General features: G+C 36.6%; 1 protein-coding gene across 2 annotated transcripts in view; it reads left to right on the forward strand.

Moving 5' to 3' along the window:
• The window catches only part of fstl5 (follistatin-like 5), a 147,028-nt gene that overhangs the window by 1,145 nt on the left and 130,272 nt on the right, over positions 1 to 15,611 (forward strand). The window lies entirely within an intron of this gene.

Here is a 15,611-nt window from a genome sequence, read left to right on the forward strand (position 1 = left end):
TCTACTGGTCAGTAGAGAACAGCAATTCCCTTTCATATTGGCAGCAAGATGGATTTGCATTTACATTTGCCAGCTCGAATCTATACTTTTAATTCAGTGCAAGCTTTGTTGTCTCCTATCTACTGATTGGTCTTTTCAGATGTTATTCTTTTGGCTTCCTTGGAGATGATATTACGTTTATTTCACCAAAATGTACCTTTTCTCAATGTTTTTAAAGGATTGTCACAGTACATGAAGCCTTGGTGTTGTGTCCAATTTGATTTCTGCTCAGCAAACAGAAAACTCACTGTGCATTAAAATTGCATTTGATAAAGCTTGTGCTTACTGTAAGTCTGCTTGCTGAACGATTTCCCAATCTTGCCTACCTAAGTGGCTTTAACAGACACAGATTTGCATACGAGATACTCGTCACATTCACATCCACATCCTAATCCCTTCATTGCAGGCCCTCTATTAAAGTGTGCAGTGATGGAGGCTGAAATGAAAAGGCACTCCAGGAATTGAGCATTCAGAAACAAATGCTCTAATGCCTTCGCCACTCTCTATCTCTCTCACTCTTTCATGCACACGCACTCTCTTTTTTCTTTTTATCCCCAGGCATGCATCAACATGCACTCACACAGATGCGTGAGAATTAAAAACAATGATGCCTCAGACCAAAAATTATGTTGGCCATTGAAAAGTGTCAAGACAAGACTGAAATTTGAAAAGAAAGCATCGTGATCTGAATAAAACTGATTGAAGTAAAGCTGATTGACGTACTGGTGGCAGTTTTTTCCATTCGTGGGCAAAGGAATTACTCTGCACAAAAGAATAAGTCAATTGTTAAAAATATATATATACATTTACATCTAGACGAGGGCAATAGACCACAAATGGCTTGGGGGCTATACTTGCTGTGTGCATCAGTCTGACAAGAGTAATACTGGTAAAATGATGGAAGTAGAATGATGCGAACTAAAAGTACAACTTGCAAATTGGAAAAAAGGAAATCCATGAGGTTTTTTTTCTCCCCCGAAATGTAAAAAACAGGTAAAACATTTGAAATAGTAAACAAGGAATTCAGAAAATTACTATGAAATCACATTGTGGGCAATTTAGTGTAATTTTGTCCAAAATCTCAGCATATGTTTTATGAATGGCATAACCAAAGATAATCAAAGCTATCATAAAGAGTTTGCATCATTACAATGCAACATAAAGGAAATTTGGTAGGAAGAATGACTCATTCCCTGCTGTCAATCGTATCCACTATAGATAATCATGAAAATTAGATATAGAAAAGAGGTAATTCATGTGGTGATTGGTGAAAGAAAATCGCAGGGGAAATTATTATGATCAAATATATCAGATATACACTAAATGGACAAATTTTGGGGACGCCTGACTTTTCCAGCTATAAAATAAAAGTCAGCTCCATTAAGATGTATTTTGCATGGGTTGGTTCTTGACTGCCCTGCTAATGAGCTCTGACCTCAACCCTACTGAACAATATACAAACCCTTGTATCTGAAAGAGAACAAATTCCCAAAAGTAGACTCCAAAATCTAGTGGAATATTTGACCAGAAGAGTGGAGATTGATAGAACAGTAAAATGAGATGTTAAAAAGAACATACTGTATGGTAAGGTGTAAACAAGCTATAGAAAGAAGATAGTGTTGGCGATACATGCAAGTTGGCAATATTTGCAGTGCTTACTCTTTGTGAATTGGAAGCTGTGACGAATCCAAATAAAATGGCAGCGAAAAAGAAATTACCTTGGTGATAGAAGCTTAGTGTGTGAGGCATTGGCCTTTCTATGCGAAGGTCATGAGATAAAATTCTGACCATAACAGGATGCCACTCCTGGGCCCCTGTGCAAGGCCCTTCAGCCCATAGGAATGAAATCAATGTAAGTTGCTATGGATAAGGGTGCATTAAAATAATTATCTGAATTTGTTGCAAAGATGTTTTGGGGAGGTGGTAGCTTAGTGGTTAATGCATTGAAATTTGGATCCAAAGGTCATGATTTCAAATCCCAGCCACACCAAGCTACCAATCCTGGGCCCCTGAGCAAGCCCCTTAATCCCATAGCTGCTCAGTTGCATGAATGGGATAAATGTAAGTCACTCTGGATAAAGGTGTCTGCCAAATGCAATAAACAAAATTTTAAGCTTGTTCTGGTTCTTCCTCAAAACATTTTCCTTCAGTGTCAATATAAGAAGAACTTTTGTTCTGTTGTTCTCTGTACACAAATAAGCAGTTTTGTAAATCCATCAGTCAAACTACTCATGGATTAAACCTCATGCATTGATAGTATGAGTAAAATCATTGGATTTCACATGAACAACATTGTAAGAAAAAGGCAATAAATAATAACCTCACGTCTCAAATGAACCGTAACCTATAATAGCGTTTTATAAATTCCTGGTTGTGATGAAATCTTAAGAATTTCCATTTATAAGACTGTTTTTGAAGAAGGAATTCCTGCCATAGCTTCAGAAAGCAGGTAGATTAACACATCTCAATTCCAATTATCACTCTATTAAACCTGGAGTTATGGCTTTTTGAGTGTTCTTCACTGAATCATTCTTGAGTTTCTGAGTAAATACGTGTGAAGGATAAAAAAGACAGCAGGTTCATGTGTACACTATTATAGCTGCGTGCTATGGATTTGGAAGTGAAAGCACACAGGCTTTTGTGAGTTTTGTGATTTTTGCGTGTCGAGAGTTTGGTTGCTAGAGTTCAACAAACTTATTAAACAAACTGAAGAGGATTTTCAGACATGCCGTGTTTATTCAGCACTGATCTTTCAGGATTAGATGGGCTGCATGTTGGCCTCGAGTGCTCTGTGTGTGTTTGCAGTGCTTTTATTTTTAAGTGATACAATTTTTTGTACAAATAACCAACTATTCAGGATCTGGATGTGTTTGATTTATATTACTATATACACTTAATAAGCCAGGATAGGATCCACATCATTTACTGTTTGATTTGGAAGCATTAAATGAGATATGAAATACTAGGGGGCATGTAGTTAAAATAATATAATCATTAAAAAAATGATGTGTGATGTGGCCCAATATAAACTGGAGGAACTTATTGCACTTTAAAGTTATACCACAGCAGATTTCCAGAATGCCTATACAAGCTATCACTTTTGCTATAGCAGCTACAAACAGCTGTTCTCTCACCAATTGTATATTATTTCACTCTGTTCAAGTAAATAAGACAAAAAAAGTGCAGTGTGCAAACATGTTCCACAAAATAGTGCAAAACACAGAAATGGTGTATATATTATTAATGATAATAGACATTTATTATTGAAATAATACTCAGTCTTTACATAAATCTATCGTTCAAGAGCATTTTAAATTCCTTTGAAATACAACATACTTTGCAGAGAATGTTTTAAAAGTTTCTTTAAAACAGATACAAGTAGATTTTTTTATTGATTTCCACATCATATATAAACTATATATGTTTTATATAAATCATGAATATTATTAACAAACACTAATAGAGACCCATTGAGGCAGGAATTGTGCTGCCCCATGCTCACTTTATAAACATTTTCACTAGAGAAGTAAAAAGAGTACACAAGATGCTTTATAACAGAGTTGACAAATTGCGCTACTGTGGTGTTTGTACACAAAACGATTCCCTACGCTCATTGCCATGGAATAGAGTTGATACCCAGGCAGGAAACCAACCAATCCACTGCAAGGGGTTTGCACAAGTTGGTGCACTTTCAGAATGGGTCCCAAGCTTGGGGGAAATGGGAGGGTTACATCAGAAACAGCATCTGGTTTAAAACATGAGCCAAATTTAATAAGCAAACTAATGATCTGCAACAACCTGAGCTGGAAGATGAGTTTGTAAGTCAAAACCTTTAACAATATTACCTTGAACCATAGCTGAATAAGAGTTTGGTTAAAATGGCATAGCAGGTGCAGCTTGGTGGTGCTGGGATTTGAACTTCTTCTGAACATCTAAACCAATGAGCTAGTACTTCCCCAGATGTGTGTGAGTCATATATGGTGCATGGACATCATCCAAAAGTCTAGAAGATGTGAGGACCACATGTGAAAGTATAGTGTTACTAGACTAGTGAGTTCCTTCACATCTGCAGTAAAATATCTCTTCAGGAGTACCAGCTACATAGGCTTCTAAAGCTCAGGAACTAAGACCTGTCCAAGTTCCTCCAGTGAAAACATTCCTGAAAAAGTTCCTCCAATACCTGAGAAACATTCTTCTGATGATCTGTGTCAGTGCAGAACTTGCAACATTCTTTAGTAGTTGGTTGAGTTTCTCGCTCCATCTTTCTCTCTCTCTCTTCTTTTCTTTTTTGTACTGAAGAAGTGTCTGTCATCACCGCGTGAACACATCCTTGCCAAGCTGTCCAGTCAGCCATTGCATTTTAATGGGCACAGGTTGCAGCTGACTGCACGTCATACAGCACCCGTCCTGCAACACAAAACATACACACATGCACACTCATACACACACGGCTCTGGACACCTTTACATCTGTTGCATAACTCAGCAGCTCAGATTGTCTCTTTAATCAACTGGTAAATAAAAACCCACCCTTAAAATCCACCCATGGCATCCAGGATTCATTTTGGGAACAAATTCTAAATTGCCAACAAAGTAACCTTAGTAGGATTTAGTCCTGACTTCAACTCTACCTGTAGAGAGAGAGAGAAAGAGAGAGAGAGAGAGAGAGAGAGAGAGAGAGAGAGAGAGAGAGAGAGAGAGAGAGAGAGAGAGAGAGAGAGAGAGAGAGAGAGAGAGAGAGAGAAATTGGGCAGGACTTTAGCATTTTATTCCATCCAGCTCTCTCAAGTCTTCACCTGTCCACTCTTCTTGAACTTCCCAAGCTTTAACATTCATGCTAGAACCACCATCAACATCATCAGTCCGGCTTTCAAGTTGATATTTCTCATTAATCAGAGGCTTAATTTTTCTGCTTTTCTTTCTAAACCAGTCAGCACTGTCACTGTCAGCGCAAGCGATTACAGTGTCCTTCTGTCACGTCGCTGCTATAGATAACAATGAAATCTCGACAGGAATAACAAATAATGACGCGTCTCAAAAAAAAAAATACAATCAGACGCCGGATCTGAACCAGACGTCATCCGGATCCCATAACTCAGTCTATTTAATACTTTGGGCTTCTTATTATACAGTTATTCTCCTGTAAAATATTGTTTTCCTCAGAAATGTCATGACAATTAAAGATTTCTCTTGTCTACAGAAAAGAGAGATAGAGAGAGATAGAGAGAGAGAGAGAGAGAGAGAGAAAGAGAGAGAAAGAGAGAGAGAGAGAGAGAGAGAGAGAGAGAGAGAGAGAGAGAGAGAGAGAGAAAGAGATAGAGTAGATGCAGAGCATTTCTGTCACTATGCCACCAGGTATTGCATGTATTTTTTATAGTGGCTGTATTTTATTTAATTTTTTGGTGCTAGATATGAAGCAGCAGAGCAGAGAACGATCAAAGCCATCAAAATCTGAAGAGGTTCAAAAATGCTTTAGCACTGCTGGAATGATTAATCGACCTCTATTATGCCTGTTCTGCTTCTATCTCTAGCTTTCTCCATCTTTTAAAATGCGAATGGAACAATTTCAGTTCAGTTCTTTTTAGCACTTTTAGTCATGTGACCTAATTGACCTAGCATAAAATTAGGGAAATGTTCAAATTTGTTCACAGTGCAGTTTATTCAGTAGCTGATTGGGGTTAAATATAGAATAAAATTCAAGATCTGGGAAAATCTACCGGTCTTAAAGAGCTGAGATGTTATTTCTCATAATGCTCCAGTCCCAGTTGTCCTTTTTATCTCATCAATGCTCCAAAAGCTCAAGGAGTTCATTAGTTTGGAGTTTGGCGAAATCCTTTGCCTAGGACCCAAGGGAACATTTTTTGTTGTTGTTGTTGTTGTTCTCGTCGGTCGTCGTGTATTATCTGGCGTGCCGGAGCGGGCGTGATGAGTGGGACTGAGCTGTGAGCTGTTTGATTTGGGCGAATATCTCTAGGGGATTGGTTGTAAATGCTGAGGGAGAGACGCTGGGAAACCGAGGTTCGATTTGGCTATGTTCTGATTCTTGAGAGACTCCGTTTCTATTATTGCTAATAACATTGCGGCGTGCAATCACGCTCTGTTTAACAATAAATCCACGTCTGTTCTGCGTTCCCTTTCTGGCTGAAAAGCTTCACTTCAGGAATTTGTTGAAATTCGGCCAGTGTTCTTGACATGGATGAGAGATTCGCTCCTTTAATAAGTGAATCATCTTGGAGCTGGATTAGCATGTCGAACATGTAACTTTGATAGAGCTGACGTTGTGTAGCCAATGGAAGACACCGAACAAGGAAAAATAATTCGTTTTGGGGCTAGGGGAGGGTGGTATAAAACATGCAGTGGGCCTCAGAGGGAAATCCAGATGAAGATTTTAATCCCTAGAGCCCTGAGCAAATCAGCAGTGAGAAAAAACTCCCTGAGATGTCATTAGGAAGTAACGTTGAGATGTCTAAAATGGGAAAGCATTGTCTTCTGGGTGATATCAGTTTAATGTTGTGGGATTGAGGAAAAGAGAACTGGAGTTTGTAGTTGAATTTAATTTTCATCAATACAGCAGTCCAAAAGGTACAAAAATCACAATATTTACATAAAATATGGTTATGAACTGTACTTGGAAAAACATACATCCTTATAGAACACATCTGGACTGATTCACATCTGGAGAAAGTAATTCGCAAGCACAGAGGATACAGAGTTTTAGTATTCAGTATTTGTTTTTACTACACTTTAGAGCCTGGTTACATTTTCTTGTAGTTCTATTAGAAAATCGGCTCTTAAGCTGTCCCAAGGTACATTCTATGGAAGATTTGTGGACACCCATTCCATCGTACGTCCCAATTTGATTGTGGAGAATTGTCATTCACGAGGGTGGTAGTAAACTCAAGTACTGCTGTAGGTGAGTTGAGGAGGCCTGGGGTGCAGTCAGCATTTCGATTCATCTCAAAGGTGTTCATTAGGGTTGAGATTAGAGTTCTATAGCAGTCTCAAGATCTTCTATAATCAACCAATCCTTGGAAAGCATACTTTCAAGGAGATAACTTTGTGCACTGGAGCATTGTTATACTAAATATTTATATTTATATACAATATTTAAATATTGTAGTTCAAGTGAAGGGAAAATTACCATCTAAAGACATTCGATACAATTGTGTTCCTTCAACTTTATGGTAACAGTTGAAAGACTAATTTTTTGTCTATATGGTGTATCTATAAGGTTCTTTTGGTAAACTTTGTCTTTTGATTGCTTTTGACTTCTTAATATTTTTATGTCATGTCCTTTGGTGTTTTCCATCCAAGATTCCTGAGTGAGTTTATAACCACTATCCTGATGTTTAAATGTTTGTTTAAATAATAGTAAATTATCCTTATAACCAATTGAGAAATTAGTTCCATTTTGAAAAAGCTCCAAACAGGTCATTATTTCTTTCAATAGCTTCCTTTCTGATTAATGAGTTGAACACAAGTATTAACCAAAATGGACGGACTTCATTTGAAACACAACTATTCTTTTATTCATATATATTACACACAAAAATTCTCTATCAAAATTCACAGATCTTTGTTGTAAAAATGAATGTAAAGAATGTAAGTTACTATTGATATAAGACACAATTAGGATCAGATTTGAAACCAACATATGTTGTGTGCTGTAAGTGTCTAATTATGATCTAATTAAAATTGTTATCCAGACGGTCCTTTTCAGCTTTTTTCCAATATAAAACACACACACACACACACACACACACACACACACACACACACACACACACACACACACACACACACACACACACACACACAATTCCTACTTCCTATTTATAATGTCCTTATTTTTTCTTATTTTTAATATTTAACTTGACCCTATTTCTTAGGTGTACAACAACTTTAAACTGTAACTGTAAATAGAAATATGAAAATCCCACACAAGGTTAAATCTATACTGCATCTCGCTCTGATTATGTCCTCTTACCTGCACAGCATTTAGACTCATGGATATTTAAGGACCAGCATTAGAACCGGATTAAGCTCCCATTTTAATCCGGCTAAAGAACCAGGCCATGTCATTCATGATGACCAGAAGGTGGATTCTCCTTTATATAAAAAGATTGTCCTAGTCACATGATGAATACAAGTCAGAACAATGACTATAAAAACACATATAAAAAGCAAATAAGTTTCACATTTATTGAGGATGATAAATAATAAACCTGCCCAAACTATCCAAAAGACTGTAGAAGTTGTAGAAGAAGATCTGATACGACCATATGAACACACACACAAAAAAAAAAAGGTAAAATAAATAAAAATTAACACAATCTGAAACAGACATGAAAGTAATTTGTATTCAATTTAAGAAATTCATTCACACCAAGAAACATTAGGCAGAGGGAGACAGAGGAGATATGCATCTGTGGATGAGATGAGTGCATGAGGTTCAGATATTTATTATTATTTTTAAAAAAAAGCTTTTTTTTCACCATATGCACCAAGTGAGTGCCTTTTCTGTATTTTATTTATACAATTCTGGAATACAATTTATTTTCACCACCACAAGACCCCACAATCTGGCCCAGTTGTTTTCTATAGGTTTATAAGTCCAACATTTAGGAGTAGATCAGGTTCAGGTTCATCTTGAAAATGATGGTTTCCACATTGTGCACATCTGCTGTGGTCTGAGTCCAACTGTTCTAAAAAAAAATTATAATAATTGGAAAAAACATCACGACTCAATATTTACAAAATTGTTGGGTTGTTATTGATTTGTTTTATTTCTTATTATACACAGTTAGAAACTAGTTTATTAGAGGGACATCGCATGTAGGACGTTTGGGGGACAAAGTGAGAGAGACCCGATTGAGATGGTTTGGACATGTACAGAGAAGGGACATGGGGTAAATCGGTAGGAGAATGGAATCACCAGGAAGGAGGAAAAGAGGAAGACCAAGGAGGAGGTTTATGGATTTGGTGAGGGAAGGCATGCAGGTAGTTGGTTTGAAAGAGGCAGATGTAGAGGACAGGGGGGGTATGGAGACGGATGATCCGCTGTGGCGACCCCTAATGGGAGCAGCCGAAAGAAGAAGAAGAAGAAGAAGAAGAAGAAGAAGAAGAAGAAGAAGATTTCTTATTATACACAGCAGATTGCATTGTGCATTTCATTATACAGGGTTATTTAAAAAGGATGAACCGATATCATGACACATGGCTTCAGTTTTCATGCATAGTCATGGAATGAGTCAGTGACCAAATTAAGTTTGTAAGGAATCTTTACCACTCCTCTGCTCATTGGGATAATGACATGGAGTTTTGTATTACCTTTCCTTAATAAAATATTGCATAATGAAATTGGTTCATTCTTTTTGAATAACCATGTATGTCCTGGAGAAAGCAACATTCTAGTACTAATGCACAAGGTTCAAGGTTACTTTCTGGGAAAGGTTACTTTCTGAAAAAGTCCAGACCCAAGAACAAGTTGTGTTTCCATTTATGGGAATCACCAGAGAGTTCCAATGCAGCCAAGCTCACACCACCTCTTACATGCCATCTCGGGTTCACTTCTACGGTGCTCTTCCCAGTCTATGAAACAGCTTCATCGCACAAAATTTTCATGCAAACCCATGCTCTGTTTTGGATGAAACTGCCAGTGGGAAAGTCCCAAACGCAAAAGAAACCACTGGCAAATGCAGATAAGTGTGCTTTGTGCCACAAGTTAATTCCCCTTTTGTGAATTGTCTTTTACCTCTGGGTGATTTTTATTCCAGTTTGATCTGATTGAAAAGAAAATAATAATAGCAAAGCCTAGGTTTAAAGTTGCTCCTGTATCTCTGTTAGTCGAGGGGGTTCAAACTGTAAATGACTTTTTAAACTATACATTCCAAGACATCTGCAAAAACAACAACAACCAAAAAAAACCTTTTGAGGTCTTATTGTTAAATGCCTAAAATAATATGCCTGCATATCTGTTGTGTATGAGAAGAAAGCTGCTAGTTAAAAAAGTGAGATCCAGAACACACACCTGAAACAAGAGATGGAACTATGTGAATATCTTCCAGAGTTCAGTTGGTGTTCATTGTCTCATAAACTATATCTTTGTGAACAACTGATCAATAAGTCAAGTCAAGAAACTTTTGTCATTTTTACCATATATACAGTAGCGGATGCAGTCCACTGAAATGAGACAAAGTTCTTCCAGAACCCTGCTGCTACATTAAAGAACATAGAGCTACAAAAACCCTGGTGCTACATTAAAGAACATAGAGCTACAAAAACCCTGGTGCTACATTAAAGAACATAGAGCTACAAAAACCCTGGTGCTACATTAAAGAACATAGAGCTACAAAAACCCTGGTGCTACATTAAAGAACATAGAGCTACAAAAACCCTGGTGCTACATTAAAAAACATAGAGCTACAAAACCCTGGTGCTACATTAAAGAACATAGAGCTACAAAAACCCTGGTGCTACATTAAAGAACATAGAGCTACAAAACCCTGGTGCTACATTAAAGAACATAGAGCTACAAAAACCCTGGTGCTACAATAAAGAACATAGAGCTACAAAAACCCTGGTGCTACAATAAAGAACATAGAGCTACAAAAACCCTGGTGCTACATTAAAGAACATAGAGCTACAAAAACCCTGGTGCTACATTAAAGAACATAGAGCTACAAAAACCCTGGTGGTACATTAAAGAACATAGAGCTACAAAAACCCTGGTGCTACATTAAAGAACATAGAGCTACAAAAACCCTGGTGCTACATTAAAGAACATAGAGCTACAAAAACCCTGGTGCTACATTAAAGAACATAGAGCTACAAAACCCTGGTGCTACATTAAAGAACATAGAGCTACAAAAACCCTGGTGCTACAATAAAGAACATAGAGCTACAAAAACCCTGGTGCTACATTAAAGAACATAGAGCTACAAAAACCCTGGTGCTACATTAAAGAACATAGAGCTACAAAAACCCTGGTGCTACATTAAAGAACATAGAGCTACAAAAACCCTGGTGCTACATTAAAGAACATAGAGCTACAAAACCCTGGTGCTACATTAAAGAACATAGAGCTACAAAAACCGTGGTGCTACAATAAAGAACATAGAGCAACAAAAACCCTGGTGCTACATTAAAGAACATAGAGCTACAAAACCCTGGTGCTAAAATAAAGAACATAGAGCTACAAAAACCCCTGGTGCTACATTAAAAAACATGGAGCTACAAAACCCTGGTGCTACATTAAAGAACATAGAGCTAGAAAAACCCTGGTGCTACATTAAAGAACATAGAGCTACAAAAACCCTGGTGCTACATTAAAGAACATAGAGCTACAAAAACCCTGGTGCTACATTAAAGAACATAGAGCTACAAAAACCCTGGTGCTACATTAAAGAACATAGAGCTACAAAACCCTGGTGCTACAATAAAGAACATAGAGCTACAAAACCCTGGTGCTACATTAAAGAACATAGAGCTACAAAACCCTGGTGCTACAATAAAGAACATAGAGCTACAACAACCCTGGTGCTACATTATATCATATACATGATACATATATCATGTTCACAGTACATATATATTCATTTGTATATTGTTGTTTATAGTACATATATATTCATATTCATCTGTAATTATATTCATAGTACATATATATTAATCTGTATATTATGTTCTTAGTACATATATATTCATCTGTATACTACATTTATAGTACATATACATCTTTAAATTACTGTTTATAGTCTATATTACCATTCTAATTAACATATGTAAATCATGTAAAAACTGTGTATCCTGCACTTGCTGATATTGCACTCTGGTTAGACCCAAACTGCATTTCGTTACCTTGTACTTGTACATGTGTAATGACAATAAAGTTGAATCTGATCTAATCTAATCTAAAAAAGAGCATATTAAAACATCAAATAGGAACCTAAATATGGAGTAAAGTATAAAAAAAAGTCTATAAGTTAGATGTCAGGTGTCCACAAAATGTTATCCATTCAGTTGATCACTGCCATGTTTTTAATCATTTTGAAGTAAAATGTAATCAAAAAACATTCTGGGAGGATGTTCTACTAGATTTTAAAGTGTTCCTTTGAGATTTTGTGCTAATTCCTTCATAAGAGTGTTAATTAAGTCAGGTACTGATGTAGGTGAGGTGAGGAGGCCTGGGGTGCAGTCAGTGTTCCAATTCATCCCAAAGATGTTCATTAGTGTAGAGGTCAGAGCTCTATAGAAGGTCATTCAAGATCTTCCACTTCAACCCATGTATAACATATCTTCTAAGAGCTGGATTTCTAGAACATGTGACATTGCTAAAACAAATGTGGGTCTCCACTGATGGGAAAATGTAATGCTATCCAAAACATCTTATACAATTGTGTGTTGCAGTAACAGTTTGGAGAAGAATCACATATGGCTGGAAATGTCACTTTTCCTAATACTTTTGTCCATGTAGTGTATTTGTAAGAATCACAATACTCTTCTATTCCTTGGATCTCTGTGCTAAATTCCATTTGTTGTTAATGAGGGTTGAGATTTTTTTTTTCTGTTTGCTTTCACTATTGTCTGTTTTCATGTTTGGATTTTGGATTATCTGTCTGACCTTGGCTTTGATAATGATTATAGGATTTGCCCTAATAAACCAGAGATTAAACCCTGGATAAGGAGGCTAAACCAAAAAAGAAATAATAAAATAAAAATCCAGGACCAGTTTATTGCAAAACTATGATAAAAATAAATGCATGCAAATCCATTCATGTAAAATACAAAATGTACAATTTAGGACCAGGGCAGAAACGTGGAGAAAACAGGAAGTAAACAGAAAACACTTATGATAATGACCTCCAGCCATTAAAACCATTCCTTTATAAATCTCATAATGCCTAGATCAAGTTAAGACATTAGAATGTTAAACTAAAATAAACTTAAATCCCAGTCTATTCTTTTATTACCATATTAAAAACTTGAACCAGTTTTATCTATTTGAGTTTTCGAACACAACTAACAGGAAGTATGAATTCCAAAAACACCTGGTGCTGTTTGTTATTTCAGAGCAACCATCCATTTCTTATTTCTTACTAAAATAAAGTCTTGAGTCAGTTGAAAAAGTGCTGCACACTGACATACAATCCATAAACAATCTATATCCAGGTATTTAGAGGCGAATCGATGCTAATAACGGTCGCACTGTCTGAGGCAGCAGGACAAAGGGTGACCTTGGCGTTTAAGAACGCTCATCGATCTGATATAACCGTGACTCTAACAGCATTGAGGTTCACAGAAGGTTCAGAGTGCGTCACTGAATTATAAATGAACTCCGATAACATATGTTTTTAATCCTTTTAGCCCAATGCTGTAAACTCACAAATCTAGCTTTAGGTCCTTCAGGACCTTGAAACTTGTGTGTTGGCTGCATAGAGGTTATTTACGTCGTTTGATCATGGAATTGAGTGGAATAACTTGAAAACTGGTGTAAAAATTGAGAATAAGCACTAAGCAGCAGGCATAATCTGGTGTGTTTCTACACAAATACGCTCAGGTATTCTGATGATAGAAATGTTTTAATTGTCATAATTAACCCTTGATCTCTAATTTCATTGGACAAAGACTATTTTCCATCAATCGTTGCACCCTCACATGTTAATTGTTAATTGTTAATTTACTATTTGTCTCATGTTTCATAATCATGGCTGTTCTCTTTGTCTATTTTAAATATAAACATTTTAAAATTGTTATTTATGTCTGTATTTTCGTACAATTCAGATTGTGTTCGATTCTTTTTTATTTTTATTTTTTTACATTTGTACGTTAGCTGATATTCCAAATCATTCAGTTGTTCTACCAGAAGTAATTTATGATCATTGCTTACATTTGTACCAAGAACAATTCAAGAACCATACACATTTTTGTTCTTCATGTACTAATATGTAACTCAATGGTCTCATAGTCATCACAGAGGTCTATATATGCATTTTCTGTCAATAAACTTTGGATATCTTTCAGACACATCCTGGTGTCTGTGTGACTGATGTTCCCAGATGTGCAAGAATTAAACAAGAATTAGTGAGATGAGACTCATGGAGGCGTGGTTAGTTTAGAGACAAACCTAACAGAACAATTACATTTTATATAAATAATACATTTTTAAAACTATTCCTAGGAAATTGAGGTCATAAGTTTATATACATATTACAGGAATTTTGCAGAATCTTTAAAATACTACTTATAATAATATGATGATAATAATAGTATCGCCAAACTGCCACTCTTGGGCCCTTGAGCAAGGCCCTTAGCCCTCTGTGCTCCAGGTATCATGACTGATTATGTGCTCTGAAATCCAGCTTCGTAACATCGCTGGGATATGCGAAGAAAAAAAATTCACTGTGCTGTAGAGTACATGTGACAAGTATAAAGCACTTTTCTATTTTTATCTAATAATAATACTAATAAATATTATTATTATTACTATTAATTATTATATTGAAAACAATACAATTACATTTGCCTTTTCACCAAAGACAAAGTTCGCTAAAGACAAAGTTGACAAAGGTCTTCCAAACAATCGGACAGATAAAAAAATGTAAATAACTATTTCTATGTCCTTGTTTCATGTGTCATTTTCTTGAATCGTGTATCGATCTTCCTATTCATCCTTTTGTACAGTGTGACAACAGTCTAGATCTGATTTAAACCAGATAGACACCAGATAGTCCCACCGAACAAAGCTCACAGATACTTAGATATACTGATAGAGAGATAGATAAATGGAGAGAGAAAGGGAGAGAGAGAGCGAGAGAAAGAGAGAGAGAGAGAGAGAGAGAGAGAGAGAGACAAGAGAGAGAGAGAGAGAGAGAGAGAGAGAGAGAGAGAGAGACAGAGAGAGAGAGAGAGAGACAGAGAGAGAGAGAGAGAGAGACAGAGAGAGAGAGAGAGAGAGAGAGAGAGAGAGAGAGAGAGAGAGAGAGAGATTGCCCAAAGCAGACCTGACAGCCATATTTGATTTTAATCCACTTACATTTGCATTGTTGTTTAACTTTAATAAGTCAAATTAATCACTGCAAGATTCTAATTATTTGATCGCAATAATATCATGTCCATTCTCATTTGTCTTAATTGTTTTTCTCCATGCAGATGGAAATGGTGGACAACTGTCTCTGGCCTGCAATAAAAATCTATTGGCAGGTTGTTTCATTGCACACAAATTTCAAAAAGAGCTGGAAAGATGTATTCGTTTCATAGTGGTGGGACGTCTAATATACAGTAAATGCACAATGTGGACAAAGGTATTGGGACACTCACCTGACTTTTCCAACCATATGTGGTTCTGTAACTATTAAGTTGCAGACAGTTGTATAAGATGTCTTTGGATGTGGTAGCACTTTTCACTTTTCAATTTATTTGAAGTAGGATGTCCTGCAAACTCGATGAAGATATGCTTGGTTTAAAGTGGAAGATCTGCTATAGAGCTCTGACCTCAACCCTATTGAACACCTATGGGATACATTGGAATTCTGACTGTACCCCAGGCCTCCTCACCTCACCTACATCAGTACC

The sequence above is a fragment of the Silurus aristotelis genome (genome assembly GCF_946808225.1).
Source record: "Silurus aristotelis genome assembly, chromosome: 14".
In the NCBI taxonomy this organism is placed as follows: Eukaryota; Metazoa; Chordata; class Actinopteri; order Siluriformes; family Siluridae; genus Silurus; species Silurus aristotelis.